Below are 20,272 nucleotides of genomic sequence, written 5' to 3' on the forward strand. Positions count from 1 at the left end.
ACACAGTGAATGTGTGAATGGATGTGGGGGTGGTGACTGCCAGTGAGGGGTGAGTAGTGATGCGTGTGCTGGTGATGGAGGTAGTGGATGAGGATTTAGTGCATGCAGGTGTGAGTAGAGACGATACCGGGAGGGAGGTGGACGAGGAGGAGGCGGGGGACACAGTGGTGGCAGTGGATGTTGGTGTGTCTGCATGGGTATGGTGCTTGTGTGAGTGCCTGTGGGATGATGTGTGGTGCTTGAGTTTGCCTGAACCACTTCTGTGTGTGCTTGGGATAGGCTGGGTTTGAGGGGATTGGGACTGGGTAGAGGAAGTTGGAGGGGGGAGGCTAGACACAGCGACAACGTCTGCCATCAGTGTGGAGGCCAGAGCCTGAAATGCTCTCTGTTGGGCCACCACGCCAGAGTGAATGCCCTCCAGGTATGCATTTGTTTGTTGCAAATGCCCTGCTATACCGTGGATGGCATTCAGTATGGTTAACTGCCCAACAGAGAGGGTTCTCAGGAGGTCAATAGCCTCCTCACTGAGGGCAGCAGGGCTGACTGGGACAGGGCCTGAGGTGTCTGAGGCGAAGGAGATGCCCACCTTCCAAATTGAGGGGGCACGGAAAACACACTGAGGGGCTGCTGGGAGGGCGTTGCTGGTGGGGGGTGGCGGATGTACCTGTTGTTGGGGTGGGCACAGAGGTGTCCACCACCGCTAGGGAGCTTCCATCGGAGATGGAGTTGCTGTCTGTGCTCTCCCTTCCTGTCACTGTCGTGGTGCTCCCCTCACCCTCTGTCCCACTAGTACCCTCACCCTCGGTGGATTTGGCCTCCAGGCCCATGCGGGATGCAGCTCCCTCCGTCGCCGATGCCTCTGCTCCTCTGCCAGATGATGCTAACGCACACAGAGACAGGGTGACAAAACAACTCTGGATAGGCCACCGCCAGGATGCAGAACATCAGGGGGGTCATGGTGCGATGGGCACCCCTTCTTCGTTGGGAGGCCAGCCCCAGTTGAGCCTCCGCCGTCTTCTTTGCCCAGCGGCACAGGTCCTCCCACCTCTTGTGGCAGTGGGTGCTCCACCTTTCAAAGACCCCCAGGGTCCGCACCTCCTTGGCGATAGCACGCCAAATACCCTTCTTCTGGTGGGCGCTGACCTGCAGGGAAAAGACAGCAGATAAGGGAATTAGTCAACCATCCGGACCGTCAGACTCATGACCCACCAGCTTCCTCCCATCGCCTGGCGCACAAACATTGTCCACCTTACATGCTGCACTCTGACCAGGATGCCTCTGCCCCCCCTACATGTGGCTTACATACACAGCACTCCATACATTCACAGCCCACACATCATGCTCACAGTGTACTCACCTGTTTGTCTGGAGGACCGTAGAGTAACATGTACTGGGGTAGGACCCCATCCACCAGTTTCTCCAACCCCTTTGCAGTAAAGGCAGGGGTCCTTTCCCAGACACATGAGCCATTGTTGCTTCCAGACACAGGTCACAGCAGCACTTGCAGTGTAGGTCCTCTCCTGTTGAAGGTCAAGTAGCAAGTGAGTGGATAGATAGAAAATGGCGGTCACGTCCGTGGCAGTGCGTACCATCACCACCGGCGTACATCGCCATTGGCTCCTGGAACCCATAGGGCCCAATGATAACCAATGTGAAGTTGTGCCGCGGTCTTCGACCGCCTACCATGATGGAGCACAGCGCCAGCGCATTTATCTCATTTCCACTCGTCCATCCTCACAGGTCAGGCATCATCCATTTCAGGGGGTCACAGGGCATGGCACCGAACTGCGTCACAGCAGACACTGGCTCTGCAACTGACAGTCAGGTTCAAATTTTGGTTCTGTAAAGAAAACAAATCATCATTAGTGCAATAGATGTGGGAATCTGACCCTCTGCTCACTGTTCTCTTCCATAGGCTTCAATCACTGAGGCTGAATATGAGATGGCGGCATCCCCTGGTGTACAGGTCCCTGGTGGACCTTGCAACAATGGAGGACAGACACATTATCATTACATACAGACTTGATCGTGCCACAAATCCAAGAACTGTGTGCCCAATTGAAGCCAGACCTGATGTCAGCAATCCACCAGCCCACAGGTATCCCCCCTCTAGGGCAGGCCCTGTCAGTGCTCCATTTCCTGGCAAGTGGTTCCTTCCAAACAGCAGTGGCAATGGCATCAGGGACGTCTCAGCCAATGTTCTCAAACGTGTTGACCAGAGTGTTGCCTGCCCTACTGAAACACATGCGCAGCTACATCGTGTTCCTCCAGGTGGATGATTTGGCCACAGTGAAAGCTGACTTTTATGCCCTGGGTTATATCCCCAACATCATTGGTGCCATTGATGGTACACATGTGGCATTTGTCCCCCCACGGAGAAATGAACAAGTTTTCAGGAATAGAAAAAGCTATCACTCTCTGAATGTGCAGATGGTGTGTTTGGCGGACCGGTACATCTCCTGTGTGAATGCCAAATATCCTGGCTCTGTGCATGACGCCTTTATCTTGAGGAATAGCAGCATCCCATATGTGATGGACCAACTCCAGAGGCACCGAGTGTGGCTAATAGGTGAGCTAAAGGTACCCACACACTATGAGTAGGTGTATGGGTATGGGGTTGTCCCTAAGGGTTAGTGTGTGTCTAACAGTTGTCCCTCGATATTTGCAGGTGACTGGTTACACCAACCTCTCATGGCTACTGACTCCAGTGAGGAATGCCAGGACAAGGGCAGAGAAATGTTACAATGAGGCACATGGGCATACAAGGAGGATTATTGCAAGGACCTCCGGCCTCCTGAAGGCCAGGTTCCGGTGCCTCCATCTGACAGGTGGCTCCCTGTACTACTCACCCAAGAAGGTGTGCCAGATCATCGCTGCATGTTGCATGTTGCACAACCTAGCCTTGAGACTACAGGTGCCATTTTAGCAGGAGGATGAGCCTGGTAATAGTCTTGTGGCAGTGGTGGAGCCTGTGGACAGTGAGGAAGAGGAGGCAGAGGAAGAAGATGTTGATAAAAGAATCAACATTATTCAGCAGTACTTCCAGTGACACACAGACAAGACACTGTCACTTCACTTTACATTTCATTTTTTTTCTGTTGGACATTCTACATGGCAGCCTGATTTCTCTATGTGTATGGCCACTTACTGTACCCTTTGGCATCTCTATTTTCAGATCTCTGTGCCCCTCTCTGGGTCCTGCTATGTGTACTGCTGCCCACCAAATGTCATTCCAAAGTATATTTCACTGTACATTTGAGTTGCATTGCTTTAATAATGTTGTACTAATACATTTGTGAATCATTTGACAGACTCCAGATTAGTATTTGTCCAAGGGTGTTTATTTAAGTGCTCATAAGTAGAGGGGGATGTGCAGTTTGCTGGGGTGATGGTGGAGGAAAGTAAATGGTAGAGTCCAGTCTCTTGGTATCACAGGTGCATTGTCCAATGGGGCATAGGAAGGGGAGTAATGGCAGTTCTAGGTGGACAAGGTGACAGAGTGGGACAAAAGGGTGACAATCAGGAGAGTCTTATTTCCTGGCGTGGGTCTTGGCAATGTTCTCTGGCTTCTGCCTGGATTGCAGGGACCATTTGCGTGGTGATTTGCCTTCTGTAGGGGGTGGGGTGCTGGTGGCCTGTTGGTCCTGTGGTGGGGCCTCCTGTCCACTAGCACCGGCGGAGGTGGAAGGCTGTTCATCGGTTTGGCTAGTGTCAGACGCCCGTTGTTGTGCCACTGCCTCCCTTATGGTTTTGGCCATGTCAGCCAGCAACCCTGCAAAAGTGACCAGGATGATGTAGATGTTAGTTAGGTCATCCCTGATCCCCAGGTACTGTCCCTCCTGCAGCCGCTGGGTCTCCTGCAACTTGGCCAGTATCTGGCCCATTGTCTCCTGGCAAAAGTAGTATGTTCCTAGGATGTTGGAGTGTCCTCCCCTTGTCGCACAGCAGTTCTCCCAGCTTCCCTGTTGTCCTGTGCCTCAGTCCCCTGAACCGTGTGCCCACTGCCACTGACCCCAGGTCCCTGATCATGCTGTGTTTGTGGGGTTGCCTGGGGTCCCTGTAGAGGTGGACACACTGCTGATTGACGTGTCCTGGGGACAGTGGCATGGGCCCGCTGCATGGGTACTGTGCTGGTGTTTCCTGAGGGGGGAGGCTCTGTGGGGGGTTGGGACTGTGGCTCAGTACCCGACTGTCCAGACGTCCCTGATGGGCCAGGTTGGTCATCCTGATCCAGGCGTGCAGAGCTGATGTCATCCCTGTGGGTCTCTTCAGGGGGGGACTGGATGTAGCTGGCGCCTCCTCTCTGGTGACATTGAGTAGGGGTTCTGTGGGGATGAAAGTGCTGTGTTATTGAGTCTGAGTGTGCCATCTTGTGCATGGGTGTGTTTCCCTGAATGATTGTGATTTCCTTACAGCTTTGCCTTGTGTGAGTGGTGATTTTTTGGGCTGGATGCGTCTCTCTACTGGACATGCTTTGGTGATGGGTGTCCAGGCAGGTCTGTGTTGGAGATCCATGCTTTGGTGTTGCATGCAGGGCTTGGTATTGGGATGGGTGGTTTGTGATGGTAGGGTATATATGAGGTGGTGGAGTGATGAGGGTGAGGGTAGGGGTAGGAGTTTGTGATGGCATGCAGGTGGGGGGATACGGTAGTGAAGATTTGACTTACCAAAATCCAGTCCTCCTGCTACTCCTGCAAGGCCCTCAGGATGCATTATTGCCAAGACTTGCTCATCCCATGGGGTTTGTTGTGGGGGAGGAGATGGGGGTCCACCGCCAGTCCTCTGTACAGCTATCTGGTGTATTGCAACCATGGAACGCACCTTCCCCCCTAGGTCATTCCACCTCTTCCTGATGTCATCCCTTGTTCTGAGGTGCTGTCCCACGGCGTTGACCCTGTCCACGATTCTCCACCATAGCTCCATCCTCCTTGCAATGGACGTCTGCTGCACCTGTGATCCAAATAGCTGTGGCTCTACCCAGATCATTTCCTCCACCATGACCCTTAGCTCCTCATCAGAAAACCTGGGGTGTCTTTGGGGTGCCATGGATGTGGTGTGTGTGATATGTGTGAGGATGTGTGGGGTGATGTGTGGGGTGATGTGTTGGGGTGTATGCTGTGAGGTGCGTCGATGGTGTATGGGTGATGGTGTTCTGTGGCTCTGATTGAGTGGGTGCTCCTGGCTTGGGTCTCTCTGTGTAGGCAATCTTTTTTTTTCATTGAAAGGGTTGTAGGTAATGTGGGTGGGTGTTTTATAGGGGTGTGAGTGTGTGGGTGTGGTGTGTGTATGTATGTCAGGTGTGTGTAGTTTGAATTGTCCAATGTGGTGGTGTTTTGTAAATGTGTGTTTATTTTGAGCACGGCGGTATGTACCACCAATGGTTTACCACGATTGAAAGACCGCCGCAGTGATTCGTGTGTCGTGATCATGTGGGCATATTCCTTTTGGCGTGACGGTGTGTGTTTGGCTATCACCAGTTTATCACTGACCTTTGGTGTGGCGGACCTGTGTGGGTATCTGTATTGTGGTGGATTTCTCTGTGTGGGTCATAATACTCGTAGTGGAATACCGCCGTGGTCACAGTATGTTGGCGGCCATCAGTACGGCGGTAGGCGGCATTTACCGCCACGGTTGTAATGAGGGCCATAGTTTCCTGCACCCACACAGTATTACTGCAGATGTGCAAGGGCAATCGGGTGTCTGGAGGTGCACTGATAGTGTTTGATACAGGAAGTGGTGTATTGGTACCTCTCACAAGAGAGCACTTTAGGACAGTTAACATGATCCCAGATAACTCCTCAGGCATCTACTCAGAACTAGTACAATTTCACACTGCACCTACCGGGGATCTGTGCCTCTTCTTTCAACTGAGTCCTCTCACTGGGATTGGTGGTTTGAAACTGCTGGTCCTGTCTTTCATTAATAGTCTGTCCCCCCAGCAGGCTTGCTTTTCCACATACAGTAGGGATAGAGCACATTTGTAATTAATCAGGCACTGCTTCAGTCTCCTTGGGTGCAAGGGCTGTGAACTGGATGAGCTAATAGATCCCTAGGTTCAGAAAAAAGAAACATACATGGCTGTTACATATGTTGATGTCCACTTAAGTTTATCCTTTAGTAACATTTTGATAACATGTGTATGTTAAGGGTATGAGGAAGACATTGTTATAATTTACATTATATTCAAACGGGGTGTATACGCTTTGTAGATATTTGTGGGTTTTATAACTATTTTTTACATAAAGGAGAAACACTCCCAGCTTTCAGAAAAACGTGGCTAAGACAATAATAGTAATTTTCACTTTTTATTCAGAAAAGTAAAGTTGCTCTTTCATTTGCAAAAGTAGTATTTGTAAATGGTGAAAGTGTTGCTCTTATAGACAGAAGTGATTAAATATTGCAGATCAGTTCCTTTGCCAATGTGTAACTTACCTGCTGGGTACTTTTGCACAGTGGCCTCTGATCAAAACTGTTGTGTTTTTGACTATCACTTTAACCTGGGTCAGTGTTTTACACCAAAAGCTTTACTGCTGAAGAAGGGCATGTGGTCTTATAGGGACTGAGTGTACCTAAAAGGAGTACAAGATGGAGCATAAACCAGCTTAACAAAGAAAATACAGTCTCCATTGCACGTACCATTTCAATGATCTAGCTTGTGTACAGAACGCAGAGGGACAGATTTACAAGGCCCTAGCACCATCGGAGCAACTTTTTTTGTGATGCTTTGGTGCTGCTGTGTAGCGCACAACATTTACAAGGTTGCGCTAAGCCACTTTTTGTGGCTTAACGCTGCCCTGTAAATATGGGCTCCTATGATGCAGTTTTCTGTGTCAGAGGGACTTGCAATGGGTGTTGCTGTGGGTGTTTCACTGCAACACGCATTACTTTTGATGCTGCCCCAGATTTACAAGGAAAAGTAAATCTGTGGCAGTGCCAAAAACTAACACCACCCCAGGGGTGGCGTTAGATGGAGCAATGAGGAGAAGTATTTTTATTCTTGGTCTTTTTTTTTGCTTTTTTCCATGTGTGCTGCATTCTGCAGCACACAGAGAAAGTCCAAAAGAACCCAAATGGTTGTTTGTGTGCTAGAAGGTGTCCCTTCCTGCACATAAACAACCATTTAATAATGGCGATTTGGTACTTAGTGCCAAATCGCCATTGTAGATTGTTTATGTGCAGGAAGGGACATCTTCCTGCACATAAACAATCACTCCCCTCAATGCAGACTCCATTGCACTATGGGCAAGGATGCCTGCATTGGTGCAGGCTGCTTAATTTAGCACCGGCTCAGGGGGAAACGGAGGGGTGCACTGTATTCTTGTAAATACGGTGCATCCTTGCATTTAAAAACTGGTATGGCACTGCTAATTTTGGCACAGCATCGCACTGCACAAGTTTCTTGTAGATCTGGCCTAGAGTACCACAGAAAATTGGAACACTGGCTCACCATTTGACCCTTGCCAACAGCATATGACGAACCCACAATGGTGTGTGCGGTCCTTGGCCACAGGGAACTCAGCAGGGAAGTATGTAAAGTGTGCAACCTGTTGTGATGTACACATTTAGGGGTATATTTATAAAAGAGTTATGTCACCCTTGTGCCACCCAATGGGGTGCAAGAGCAATGCAACTCTTAACTTAGTTGTTTCAAGCCATGCAAGGCCACCTTATGTGGCCTTGCCTGACATAACTCTAGAGTGACACAACACAGTGCAAATCACTGTGTTGCGTTACTCTGCCCAGGGAAGGCATTCCTTGGGTGGACGTTGGATGTTCCCACGCATCCACTCATGGATTTTGGCACATTACTAGGTTTACCATTACCGGTAGACTTGAGAATGATGATTCAAAAATCGTACACGTCTCCATGTGAGGTGTAACAAGGAGAAATATCTGTATTTCTCATTGTTACTTCTTCTTTCTATGTGTACTGCATTCTGCCTCTCAGGGCTGTTTTGTGCAGGAAGGCACCCCTTCCTGCACAAAAACAGTCCAGCTTACAACACATATACCTGTGCACCATGGTGCAAGGGTGCCAGTGTTGGCGCTAGGCAGCACATTGTGGCCAGCACAGCAAAAAGATGAATGTGTCATATAATTTTAAGTAAAGTGCATTACTGCCCTTTTCCTATCACACAGTGCTGCACAGTAAGGTCACTTGCTGCGCTGCATGGCGTTTTATTAAATATGGCCCTATGTGTGTCTTCAGGGCTTTTTTACTCATTGACATGCTTAAATAATATTGAGCAGTCACACAGTAAAATATTAATGAGTAGAGCATCTATTAGTGGTATGGCTTAGTATATAACAATGTTTGAAGGAGATAGAAGTTTATGTAAAATGATAAATAAAATACATGATTTGGAAAGGTCTAATCAATAATCCTCCCATATAAACCAACATAATGTGTTCCTAAACACTGAAAAATGCAGTGGAAAACCATGTAGTCATAATACCAATTATTATTAAAATTGACCAAAATATCCCATTGCTAGTTTAGCAGCAGTGATGTGTATCACACCAAATTGAAAAAAGTTCCCAGTAGAGTTGGTGATCACACAGTGAATAAAAATATCATCAAAACAAAAGGCTATCTAATGTGTATCCAAGGAAATAACAAGTCCCAGACCTATTAAGGTAGCACATAGTTGCTGACCATTAATCATAAGTCAAAATTATGATCTACATAGAATTTGTAGCATCTGTGGTGTGGGTAGTCGATGGCATGTCAACCTAAACACTATTTGTTAGACCTGGCATCCTTGGCAGTGTCTCACCTGTCATTTTAGCCTCTACTTCCTATGTTGTGACTCCGTGCTGGACTCTGTTTTTGCTGTTTTTGGTATTCTGGGCACTTTACCACTGCTGACCAATGCTAAAGTGCAAATGTTCCAGTGTAAAATGTATGTGTAACTGAATTTCCCATGAATTAAATGTCTGATTTACTAGTAAGTCCCTAGAAAAGTACACTATAGGTGCCCAGGGCATGTAAATCAAATGCTAGTAGTGGGCCTACAGCACTGGTTGTGCCACACACATTAGTAGCCGTGTAACCATGGCTCAGACCTGCCACTGCATTGTATTGTCTGTGTGTTCGGTTTTAAACTGCCAAATTTGACCTCACAAGTGTAGTCACTTGCCAGGCCTTAATCTTCACTTTTGATACATGTAAGACACCCTTAAGTTAGGCCGTAGGTAGCCCCATGGGCAGGGTGAAGTGTATGTTAAAGGTGGGACATGTACTGATGTGTTTTACATGTCCTAACAGAGAAATACTGCTAAATTTGATTTTCACTGTTGCAAGGCCTATCTCTCTCATAGGTTAACATGGGGGCTGTCTTTAATATTTTTAAAGTGCAGGTTCCCTTTGAGGGCAGATAGAAATGTGGAGTTTAGGGTCTATGAAACTCTCAATTTAGTAATCCTACTTCAAAGGTCAAAATGGGAATAAGAAGGGCACCCAAAACCACAGACTTGGGGCGTGGCCTGGGCAAGGCAGGATCTTGTGAACAACAGAGACTTTCCTTTGAAGTTTACCTACTTCAAATGCAGAAAGGGGTATACATAGCAGACCCAAAACCCCAGATTTTTAGATCACTTCTGGAACCTAGGGGAACCTCTGCCAAGGAGAAGAGTTGAGGAAAAGTGTTGCCTCTTCCTGTGACTTTGCTTTGTTGGGCTGCTTCTGCCTGTGAAAGGGGACAAAGACCGTACTTTGTTGTGCATTCCTGCTTAAAGAAGAATCTCCAAGGGCTTGAACTGAGCTTGCCTCCTGTTTTGAAGTCTCAGGGCCATCAAAGACTTTCTCTGCCAGCACCTGGACTCTCTGCTGAGACTCCTGCCCAGTGGTGCCCTTTCCAGTCCCTGGGCCCTTGAAAAGTGAAGTTGGCAGAGCAAGAGCTGAAATCCACACACAGAACGCCATACGGGGAAATTTTCAACACCCCATCTACAACGTGGCTGATAAACAATGTGCCACCTGCTTCACGGCACAAATTGATGCTCCACCTGCATCGCGGCTGGGAGATCGACGCATTGCAACTGGAGAAACTTCGCAACACTTGCTTACGGCTGCTGATAACAATGCAAACCCCACACAGCGTGGTTTTCTAACTCCGTGCGACCGGATTTCTCATGCATCGTCCCTGGGTGTCAAAGTCATTATAAATTGGCACGGATCTGAGGTGCCCTGACCGGAAATCGACGCATCTCTCTCTTGCAAGGGAGAAAAACATCCCATTGCGTCCAGAGAAGAAATGACACACGACCTCCCTTGCGAGTAAGATATTGACACATCACTGACTTTTCTGACGCACGCTCACCCGTGCAGCTTTATTTTTGATGCTAACCAGGTACTTTGTGTAAAATCAAGTTTTCCATTGTTTTCTATGGAGTAAGACTCTTATTCTTTTGAAAATTCATATTTTGACTTGTGTATGTTGGACTTTTGTCCTTTTGGCCTTGTTTGATTTAGACACACATTGTCTTTGAGATAAGCCTGACTGCTTGTGCCAAGCTACCAAGGGGGTGAACAGGGGTTATCTAAGTGTGTGTATTTATTGCCCTGACTAGAGTGAGGGCCCTTGCTTAGACAGAATGCAAACTGACTGCCAAACAGAGGCCCCATTTCTAACACCATTACATGACCATAATCTGGACAAAACGAGGTTCTGAGTAATAGTACTTGGTGCCATAAAAAAGAAGAGGGTATCTATCTATCTATCTATCTATCTATCTATCTATCTATCTATCTATCTATCTATAGATATATACCCTCTTCTTTTATATAGATAGATATATAAATATTTCTAAATACATATATCTATCTATATATATATATATATATATATACATATATATATATACATATACACATATATATATATATATATATATATATATATATATATATATATATATATATATATATATATATGGGACTTAATTAAAAAGTGGAATTATTAGATTGTTGATTAACTGATCCCGAATATGTGTGGGTTGAGCTAAACCACAACCTATTTATTTATATTATAATTAGAGGTGGGTGATGAATTCTGCTCCTCCGGCAGAGTTTGCAGAGTTTTACCCACTCCACACTCCACACGGAGTACGGAGTACAGAAAAAACTCCACGAAGTGAAGTAGAGTGGAGTGTTTTTCTCTTGCTCGCCAATGTTAAGTTGGTGAGGGCAAGTGAGAGAAATCGCTAAGTTGGGGAGCGTAAGCGTGATTTCTGAACATGAGCGGTCGGGGTGGGCCGTGACTGTTTGCAATGAAAAAGCTGCCGCTAGCATTGAGGAAGCGGCCTCTCAAGTAGAAAATCTACTGAGTGGCAAAAAGAAGATAGCGCTCTACAGCTCTCCGAGTGATGCAGTTTGCGCTGATTTTACAGCACGGAAGAAACTCTGGCATTGAAAATCAATGCAGAGAGAGCACCTTACCCAAACTCTGCCGCTCGCAGAACTCCACGTAGTGCTGTGGAGTTTTTTCAGCACTTCGGGCACTAACGCGTAGCAGAACTCCGCGATCTCCACCCAGGCCTAATTATAATTTCAATATTTTGAAAACAATATTTTGGCAATCGATATTTTGTACTTTACATAATGTGTATGTCAAATATATGTTTTGTGGTTGATGTTACTCACAATACTTTAGTACCTCAATATTTGTGTGGGCAGTATTTTTCTATATAACCCATTTCTTGCGGGGAAAACAGGAACCTGCACAAAGATTGTCCCACTTACATGTCCCAAGAAAATGTATGTGAATTTGCAAACACGATTCATTTCCACACAGAAGAAAGAGTACATTAAACTTGGAGGAAGTTGTTCTAATATATCCTGAAACCATGTAAATTATCCCCTTTAGCTGAGAGAAAGACCGCCGCCTTTAGCCAACTTTATTTAATTGCATAATATATGTGCTCTGTCAGCCACCCATGTCACTCATCTAGTTGGGAAACACATTTCAGGTGATGTGTGCCATGTATCAAAATCGACATTGAATATTTTGAGAATGTAACTTTTCGTTAAGGGGCTTTTATTTTAAAAAAATAGGTGAGCAGCCCGTTTCTTTTGTTTCTGAAAGTGCATCGTGTTTAACAAGATCCGTAATGTGTGAGAATATGGAAATATGTAGCTTCTACAAACGGTTGCTCCTTAAATTATTTTTTTCCGATGGATGACTGCCCATGCAAATCATAACATGAATATTCCTGAGGATTTATATTGTGCTTCAAACCGAGTAGCAGTGCAGATTTTCCAACCTCATTTTAGTGTCTAATCTGCTGCTGTTTTCAACACGATGCCTTTTATGAAACGCTGCAAATTTGTTATGGCATTATTCTGCCAACTGTGTCTGTGGTATTTCACCATTGTGTAAAATTATGTCGAACAAGATCTTTCTCAGTGTATTTCTTATTACAAAAGTTTGCACTTATAGGGGTTGCCTTAGCCCATTTTCTGAGCTTTTTGTGCACTACTTAAATACTTATGTTACATGTAACACCTATTTTAATTTAAAAACGCTTATTGCAGCATTTTCTTCTCTCCTTTGCCCCCATACACGTATCACCCTTTCTAAAGAATGACTGTGGACCCTCTCTGAAAGTTGGCCTCATACTACTTCTTAAACCACAGGCCATTTTCCATACTACATTCTCACTGGGAATCCCTTTTAGAAAACTATTACACTCATTGGATGATCACAAAAACAAACAAGCATTTACAATCCAGCAGGTCTCGCATTTCGTCGAGTAAGAGCTATTAGCGTTGTAAACTCCTAACCTTTCTTGTCACATTAATTAGAAAAAAAACGAGCGCGATGTGTAAAACCCAGCGCGATAGCGCTGTGAAATAAAGAGAAAAAGTAGTCCAGAAACCATACTGAATACACAGAGCCTCGTATGTTTTCAGTAGTTGGTTGGTGTGCTTGAGGAGGGCTAAATACCGGAAAAGGCATGGCGTATGCATGCCTTTCACAAATGAAAGCAAGCAGATTTTAAAAGGCATGCCAACGAACCAATGAAAGTGACTGACGTAACATGGGCATAGTTAGAAGCCCAAAGTGAGATTACAGCAGGATCGGAGCGCTTTGCGCTTTACTCTAAAGAGGAGGTGCCGTTCCTCTAGATGAAAGAAAAAAGCAGAGAAGAGCATAGGTTGAATGTGTACAGTTAGGGAGTCCTCATACTTGAGAATTGATGCCCTCACACCCATAAAGCTTTACCATAGGCGGAGCTCCATGTCCAGTTGGGCTGCAATGCCTGACCAGCTCCGGGAGAGGGCTCTTTGTCGGTGATCTTTTCATATTGGTGTTGTTAACACCTCCCTTTATGACTAATTTACACACTTTGGGACTCTTTTTAGGCCAATGAATCTTTTGACCGTGATTGAAGACACCTTAGGACGAGATAGCTAATCAGCATGTCAATCAATATGTTAATAATGTCATCACAGTTCACAGTAATGTGACAATTCTAATTGATCAAAGACATTTAATAAAACTCGGAAACCACCATGACCTTTCAGTCATGAATGACCACACCAGTTCAGTATGATTTTTTGAGGTTTATTCCCTATTGATTACAATTCTACTAATAAGTGTATTAATCTCAAATCCAAGAAACACATTAGCATAGTCACAATATGGCAACTCTGATAAGATTTCATCAAAGCAAGAGTCACGAATAATATAACATAACACGGCGTCAACATATGTTATCCTTAGCCGAGTAACGTTAGCGCATTATTCAACAAAGCATAGATTCAGTTATTTGTCTATTTGCGTCAGTTTAGTGAATACCTCTCCTAACCTCAAGTTAGCATTGGCATGTTGGGCTTCATGCAAAAATTTTTAGTAACATCAATTTAGAAAAACATCTAGCTATGATCTCTGTCAAAAGAAGCAGTTGGTACCTAGAAAAGAAAAGCAAAAAGACGATCACAATATCATTGTCATATAGTTACCCTCCGTATTGGGTCAGCACTCAGGTTCAGTCTTTGTCCTCAGGACATCAGTTGATTCGCCAACGGCCAGGAACTCAGCAATCAGGTAAAAGGGGGCACTTCCCTCATAAGGAGGTAAAGTGTAAACGGGCAATATAAAGGCAAGAATGATTTTAAGAACCAAACAGCAAAGTCTCTATGCAGAATGACGTGTCTGGATCATAGCAAATCGCATCAGCATCTCCCTAACTAACTCTCCTATTCTCTCCTGTTCTCTAGTCTCCAGTCTCCTGTTCTCTTTTACTTCCTGGTGTCAAGGGTTTTTATCCCATTTTTGTTGTACATTCCCCTAAAATTTGGTTGGACAAGGGGTTGCACCCCACTATCTTTATCCAATTGTCTTCACATTAGCTCATCGAATTTGTCATCCCGGAACAGTTCTCACGTATTTTATTGGTCCTTATGATTGACGTCTTTAGCGGGTGGAATGTCCGGTATGATTTCATACTCTTGTGGTCCTTTGCACATCTTCAGTCAGTGGCTCCATTGTCTGTACCGGTATAGGCGACCTTGTACCTGCAAGTGGTCTACAGTGTTGCATTCAGCTAAAATGTTTCTACAAGCAAGCCGAATTTCAGGAGAACGGATCTACTACAGTTACATTCAGCTTCTAGTTTGGAGGAAAACAAGAGTTCATGTCCTTTAGCAAGTCAGCACACTGCACGTTAGAAAAACACATTTAATATGAGAGTCAGGCAGCTAGGCCTCGGCTCATACTAACTAAGGTCTAATGATTTATTAGCAAAACTTTAGCATATAGGTTTTCAATATCAATGCAAAATCACATTTTAATAAAACATTTCATAATTATTAGTCAGTTTCATTAGTCCCCGTGTATATTGGCGGCCACTCCCGTGGGCACATTTCAAGCGCACGTTTTAGCAAAAGATATTAATACATTTTCTATGTGGCATTATTACATATTAGTTCATAATCATTTCATGTTAATATTGATTATATAGGCTACGCTCTCTCAGTCCCTCCTCTGATGACACTTGTCATCACACAAACCTTTCCCTTCTCAACCTTTCACTTTCTGCATTATGCGCATTTCAACATCTTCCCCTTTGTGTGAGCTTTCCCAAATTTCATTAAACATTTTCTGTCTTTCATTTTCTTCATTTCTTTTGTTTTGTTTTGTCAGATTTCTTTTTATTCTTTCATTAACTTTGCATGATAACCATAATCCCAATAAACAAATCAGGACAATCAATAGACCCCCTAATATTTTAGCAAGAACCCCATTCCAAATATTACTAAACCAATTCCCTACTCTGGTAATTCCTCTTCCAACTTTCTCCCAAACTCCAGGTTCCTTCAGCTCCTTCAAATCTGCACTATCTCTTGTTCGGTTAGTTAGCATACCTCTAATCTTTTTGCTGTTATCTGGTATGAACGCACAACAATTGCGCTCATTAAGCATCTTACAGAATCCGCCACTGTTTGCTAAAAGAAAGTCTAAAGCAAGCCTGTTTTGAAGAGTCATAGCTCTTTCCGCAGCAAGCTCAGTATCCATCAGTAGTATAGCCCATGTGAAGTTTGTCAGCATGTTATCCACAATAGTAGACAACTTTCAAATCTTTATGGAGTTTAAGATAACCCCTACTGAAGGAATTATTGCTCCAAATATGTCACCAACGACAGCAGCCGCTGGCTCTCTCTTTTTTCTAGTATGTTGTAATTCAGACATTTTAGTAATTTGCTTTAAGTCATTAATCTGGTAGATCTTTGGGAAAACTATTCCCAAATAACATGTCCCATACCATCCTTTAGGAAGACGGTAATAAGCATTAAGCCCACATATATATTAGATCTCAGGGATCGCTGGATCCTGTCCATTTAACACATGAATGTCCATTTACTCTGAAATAAAAACACATGCCTGCACTCACTCATTCCCACAAATAAAGTGTCATGCTCAGATTTCAGCCTATACATACAAAGCCTACCTACATGTAATGCATCTATAGCTAATTTGCCCTGTGTCTTTATTGCGGTGTAAGCATAATCATTTGCAAGCGTGCGTTTTTCTAACCCTTTTTCTAGCCTTTCCTTTAATGCCTTTCGACCATCATCAGTGTGATCTAAGAAGCTTTTCTCTACAGGCATTAGTAAGCAGGTTAGATTATTGCGGTGTGCATAAGCTGTTCCAAATGTCAGTGTCGGCTCAAAGAAACCCCTAACTCATTTTATGCTGTGTTCTTTAGCTAATTTGTTTAGAAACTCAATCACAGGCGCAAAAGAAAACACTACATCTAAGTCAGAGTAGATATATTGCACATGTTCTTGATCATAGAATCTTGTTAACAGCAAACTACAGCTTATCCCATAAATTAGTGGCAGACTATGGTAAGTAACCCCTTCTTGTACTGATGAAGGAATCTTTGTGCATACATAACAATTCTTTGCATCCATTGTGTCAACATACTTATTCAGCAAGCGATAAAAGACATTAGTAGATAGTTCCCCTTTTGAATTAGTTCCTTCATGTAAGTATTTTGCATCCTGCTCAAACTTCTCCCATGGTGTTAATGTAGCAGTCTCAGGATTTGAAGCATTGTTAGTCACTTTCTTATCCATCCATGGCATTCCCACAATCACACCTATAATTATTATTGCACATACAATACTTAGAATGGCACTCAACCAACCACACATCCTACCCTTTTTACTATCACTTTTAGTGTAACTCATGATCTGTAAAGAATCAGATAGCATAATAATATAAAGCAAACAATCAACTTGAGGACGATATAAAAGCTTTTTTTTTTTTTCAATGCAAAATCTCTTTTTCTTTTTTTTTTTTTCTCAGCAATTATTTACAGTGTTTCACTTATTCCAGTACCCTTTTGTCAAATCAGGTTTAGCAGCTTGTCATAATCGGTTTTTCAGAGTCAATTCAGGTTATCAGTGTCACATCTGGTAATTTATCAGTCTCTTTTCAAAGCTTTTCAGCTTTCAATTTCAATTTAACACAGTCTCTTTCTAAAGTTGAATTCAGGTGCCGTAGTATTGACCTGGTACCTCCCGATCAAAACGGAACGCCAAGAATTCTTGTTGCCATTCAGCTGATGTTGCATACAGGACCTGCGTACCTTCTGTTTGTGACTCTTTTTCTTTTCAGTTTGCGTTCACTCTGCAACTCTCCTTCACTGAGATCCTCTTTTCTGGTTGTGTCAACTTCTTCCTCTATTGTTTCACTAGGGACCACTTTCTCTATTTCAGCTTGTGGCTTCGGCCAGTTATCTCCTATGAGTGTTTTCTTCCTGCTTGGCCTTTCAGAACGTTGAACAATGCCCTCCTCTTGTGCTATGGTGTTTTCTCTTGATGGACCTGCAAGCGGCTCAGGAGGAGTCAGTGCACTTTGACCTCCCTCTGCTTCTTCCCCCTCACCTTCAGGGTCTGTTACGGGCTCAACTTCAAACCTGTATCCGCCTGCTTCTGGGGAAACCTATCTTTGCGTCGGTTCCCCTGTTACCTTGGCTGAGATAGGCTCACTGTCATCCCTCTGGAACTCACTTTGAGTGACTAAGCTGTCCTCAGTGGGCTCTCCTTCAGTCTCAGTTCCCCTTTGAATACTCTCCGGCCCTGAGACTTCCTTCTCTGCAGCTGTTGTTTTGGACACTTCAAGTTCCTCATCAGTTGGACACGTCACCTTCTTTGTGTGACTGGCATGTATCCAGTTTGGAAGGCCTGCACATTTCACAGCAGTGGTTGTTGTCAGTATTACTTGATATGGCCCTTTCCAACGTGGCTCCAAACACGACTTCCTCACATGTTTCTTGACAACCGCCCAGTCACCGGCTTTCAGGGTGTGACCTGGATCACATATCGGTGGAATTGTGGTAGCCTCCACCTGGTGAGAGAAAGAGTGGACCACATCAGCCAGACTCTTGCAGTAGTCCAACACTATATCATCCGTGATATTCACAAGAGCATTTGCAGACACTACGGGCAATCGCATAGCTCGACCCATCAGAATCTCATGTGGAGATAGTCCTGTTTTCTTGTCAGGTGTGTTTCTCATTGACATCAGTACTATGGGAAATGCATCTGGCCACTTCAAATTGGTAGCTGCACACATTTTTGCCATTCTTGACTTCAAGGTACCATTCATCTGTTCCACTAGTCCTGATGCTTCAGGGCGATAGCTACAATGCAGCTTCTGCTCAATGTTAAATGCAGCACACAAGAGCTTAATCACCTCATTGTCGAAGTGTCTGCCCCTATCTGATTCTAAAGAGATCAGGAATCTGAAACGTGGTATTAACTCCCTAAGCAACAGCTTTGCTACTGTGAGGCTCTCATTTCTACGTGTAGGGTAAGCTTCAATCCAGTGACTGAAAACACACACAATCACCAACACATACCTCAGTCCTCCACACACAGGCATTTCCATGAAGTCCATCTGCATCCTGCTAAATGGACCGCCAGCTCTCCCAACGTGGCTCATATTTACCACAGTCCCTTTTCCTGCATTCATCTGCTGACAGATGATGCACCAGTGACAGATAACCTCTGCAGCTTGCCTGAATTTTGGATTGAACCAGTCGATTTTGAGCAACCTGATCATTGCGTCTCTCCCAACATGTGCCTGACCATGGTAAAACCTTGCAAACTGTGACAAAAGACTGTTTGGCAAAACCATTTTCCCCTCTTCTGAGACCCATAAATCATCAGCTCTCTGTACACATTGCATTCTCTGCCAGGAGCGTTTCTCCTCTTTGCCGGCACGTCCCTGCAAGGATTTTAGCTCATCTAATGTGTCAACCACCCTTAATGCAAAGTTTAAGCATGTTTAATTTTCAGTTTCAGGAAACAATTCCCACTGGTCTCGGAACAAAATACAGTTCAATGCACAAAGCCTTGCGACTTGATCTGCATATCCATTTCCCATTGACACAAAGGGGGTCATTACAACATTGGCGGTAAAAGCTGCTTACCGCCGTGCAGAAGACCGCCAATACACCGCCGTGGCTGCGGAATTCCGCCACAGCTATTATGACCCACAGCTCGGAATCCGCCTAAATTCAGACACCCACACAAGTCCGCCACACCAAAGGTCAGTGATAAACTGGCGAAAACAAAACCTCCACCGTCACGCCAACAGAAACACGCCCATGCTATCATGACCCACGAATCCACGCGGCGGTCTTTCAACCGTGGTATTCCATTGGCGGTACACACCGCCGTGATCAAAATACACACACATCTCCAAAACACCGCCACATTGGACAATTCGAATTACACACACCTGAGACACATACAAACACCACTCCCACACACTCAATACAATATAAAACACACACCCCCATCACCCACAAACCACTACGACCAAAAATTAGAGACGAAGGCGACAGAGAGATAACACAGCAATAGACAACTCCACCACACAGAGGCACACAACACCATCACCCATACAACATCCACGCACAAAACACCCCACATCACCACACCTATCAACACATACACCACCCCAGACATCACCTACACCACCCCATGTCACGCCAAAGACACCCCAGGTTTTCCGAAGAGGAGCTCAGGGTCATGGTGGAGGAAATCCTATGGGTAGAGCCACAGCTATTTGGAGCACAGGTGTAGCACACCTCCATAGCCAGGAAGATGGAGCTATGGCAAAGAATCGTCGACAGGGTCAACGCTGTGAGACAGCACCCAAGAAATCGGGAGAACATCAGGAAGAGGTGGAACGACCTACGGGGGAAGGTGCGTTCAGTGGTCTCCAGGCACAACATCGCGATTCAGCGGACTGGCGGCGGACCCCCACCTCCTCCCCCACAACTAACAACATGGGAGGAGCAGGTCTTGACCATCATGCATCCAGAGGGCCTCGGAGGAGTCGGTGGAGGAATGGACACTGGTAAGTCAAATCTTAACTATCATATCCCCCACCCTACCTGCATGCTATCACACACCCCCACCCTCACCCCCTCCCCTATCACTCCAACTCCTCACTAATGTACTAATAACACAAACCACACATCGCAACACCAAGCCCTGCATGACACAACTAAGCTTGGACACCCAGCACCAAAGCATGCTCACTGCACATACCCATAACAACCCCCCAACCATCATCATACAAGCCCCCACACAGGAATGCTTGCACTGGGGTACACGCACACCCACCCATTGCACACCATGACACACACACATGCAATAATTATGCACTTATACCCCTGCAGGACCACTACGTAACGTCACCACACAGGAGGGTCCAGACATCTCCACCCCACCCACAGACGACAG

This window comes from Pleurodeles waltl, chromosome 3_1, assembly GCF_031143425.1.
Source record: "Pleurodeles waltl isolate 20211129_DDA chromosome 3_1, aPleWal1.hap1.20221129, whole genome shotgun sequence".
NCBI classification, from domain to species: Eukaryota; Metazoa; Chordata; class Amphibia; order Caudata; family Salamandridae; genus Pleurodeles; species Pleurodeles waltl.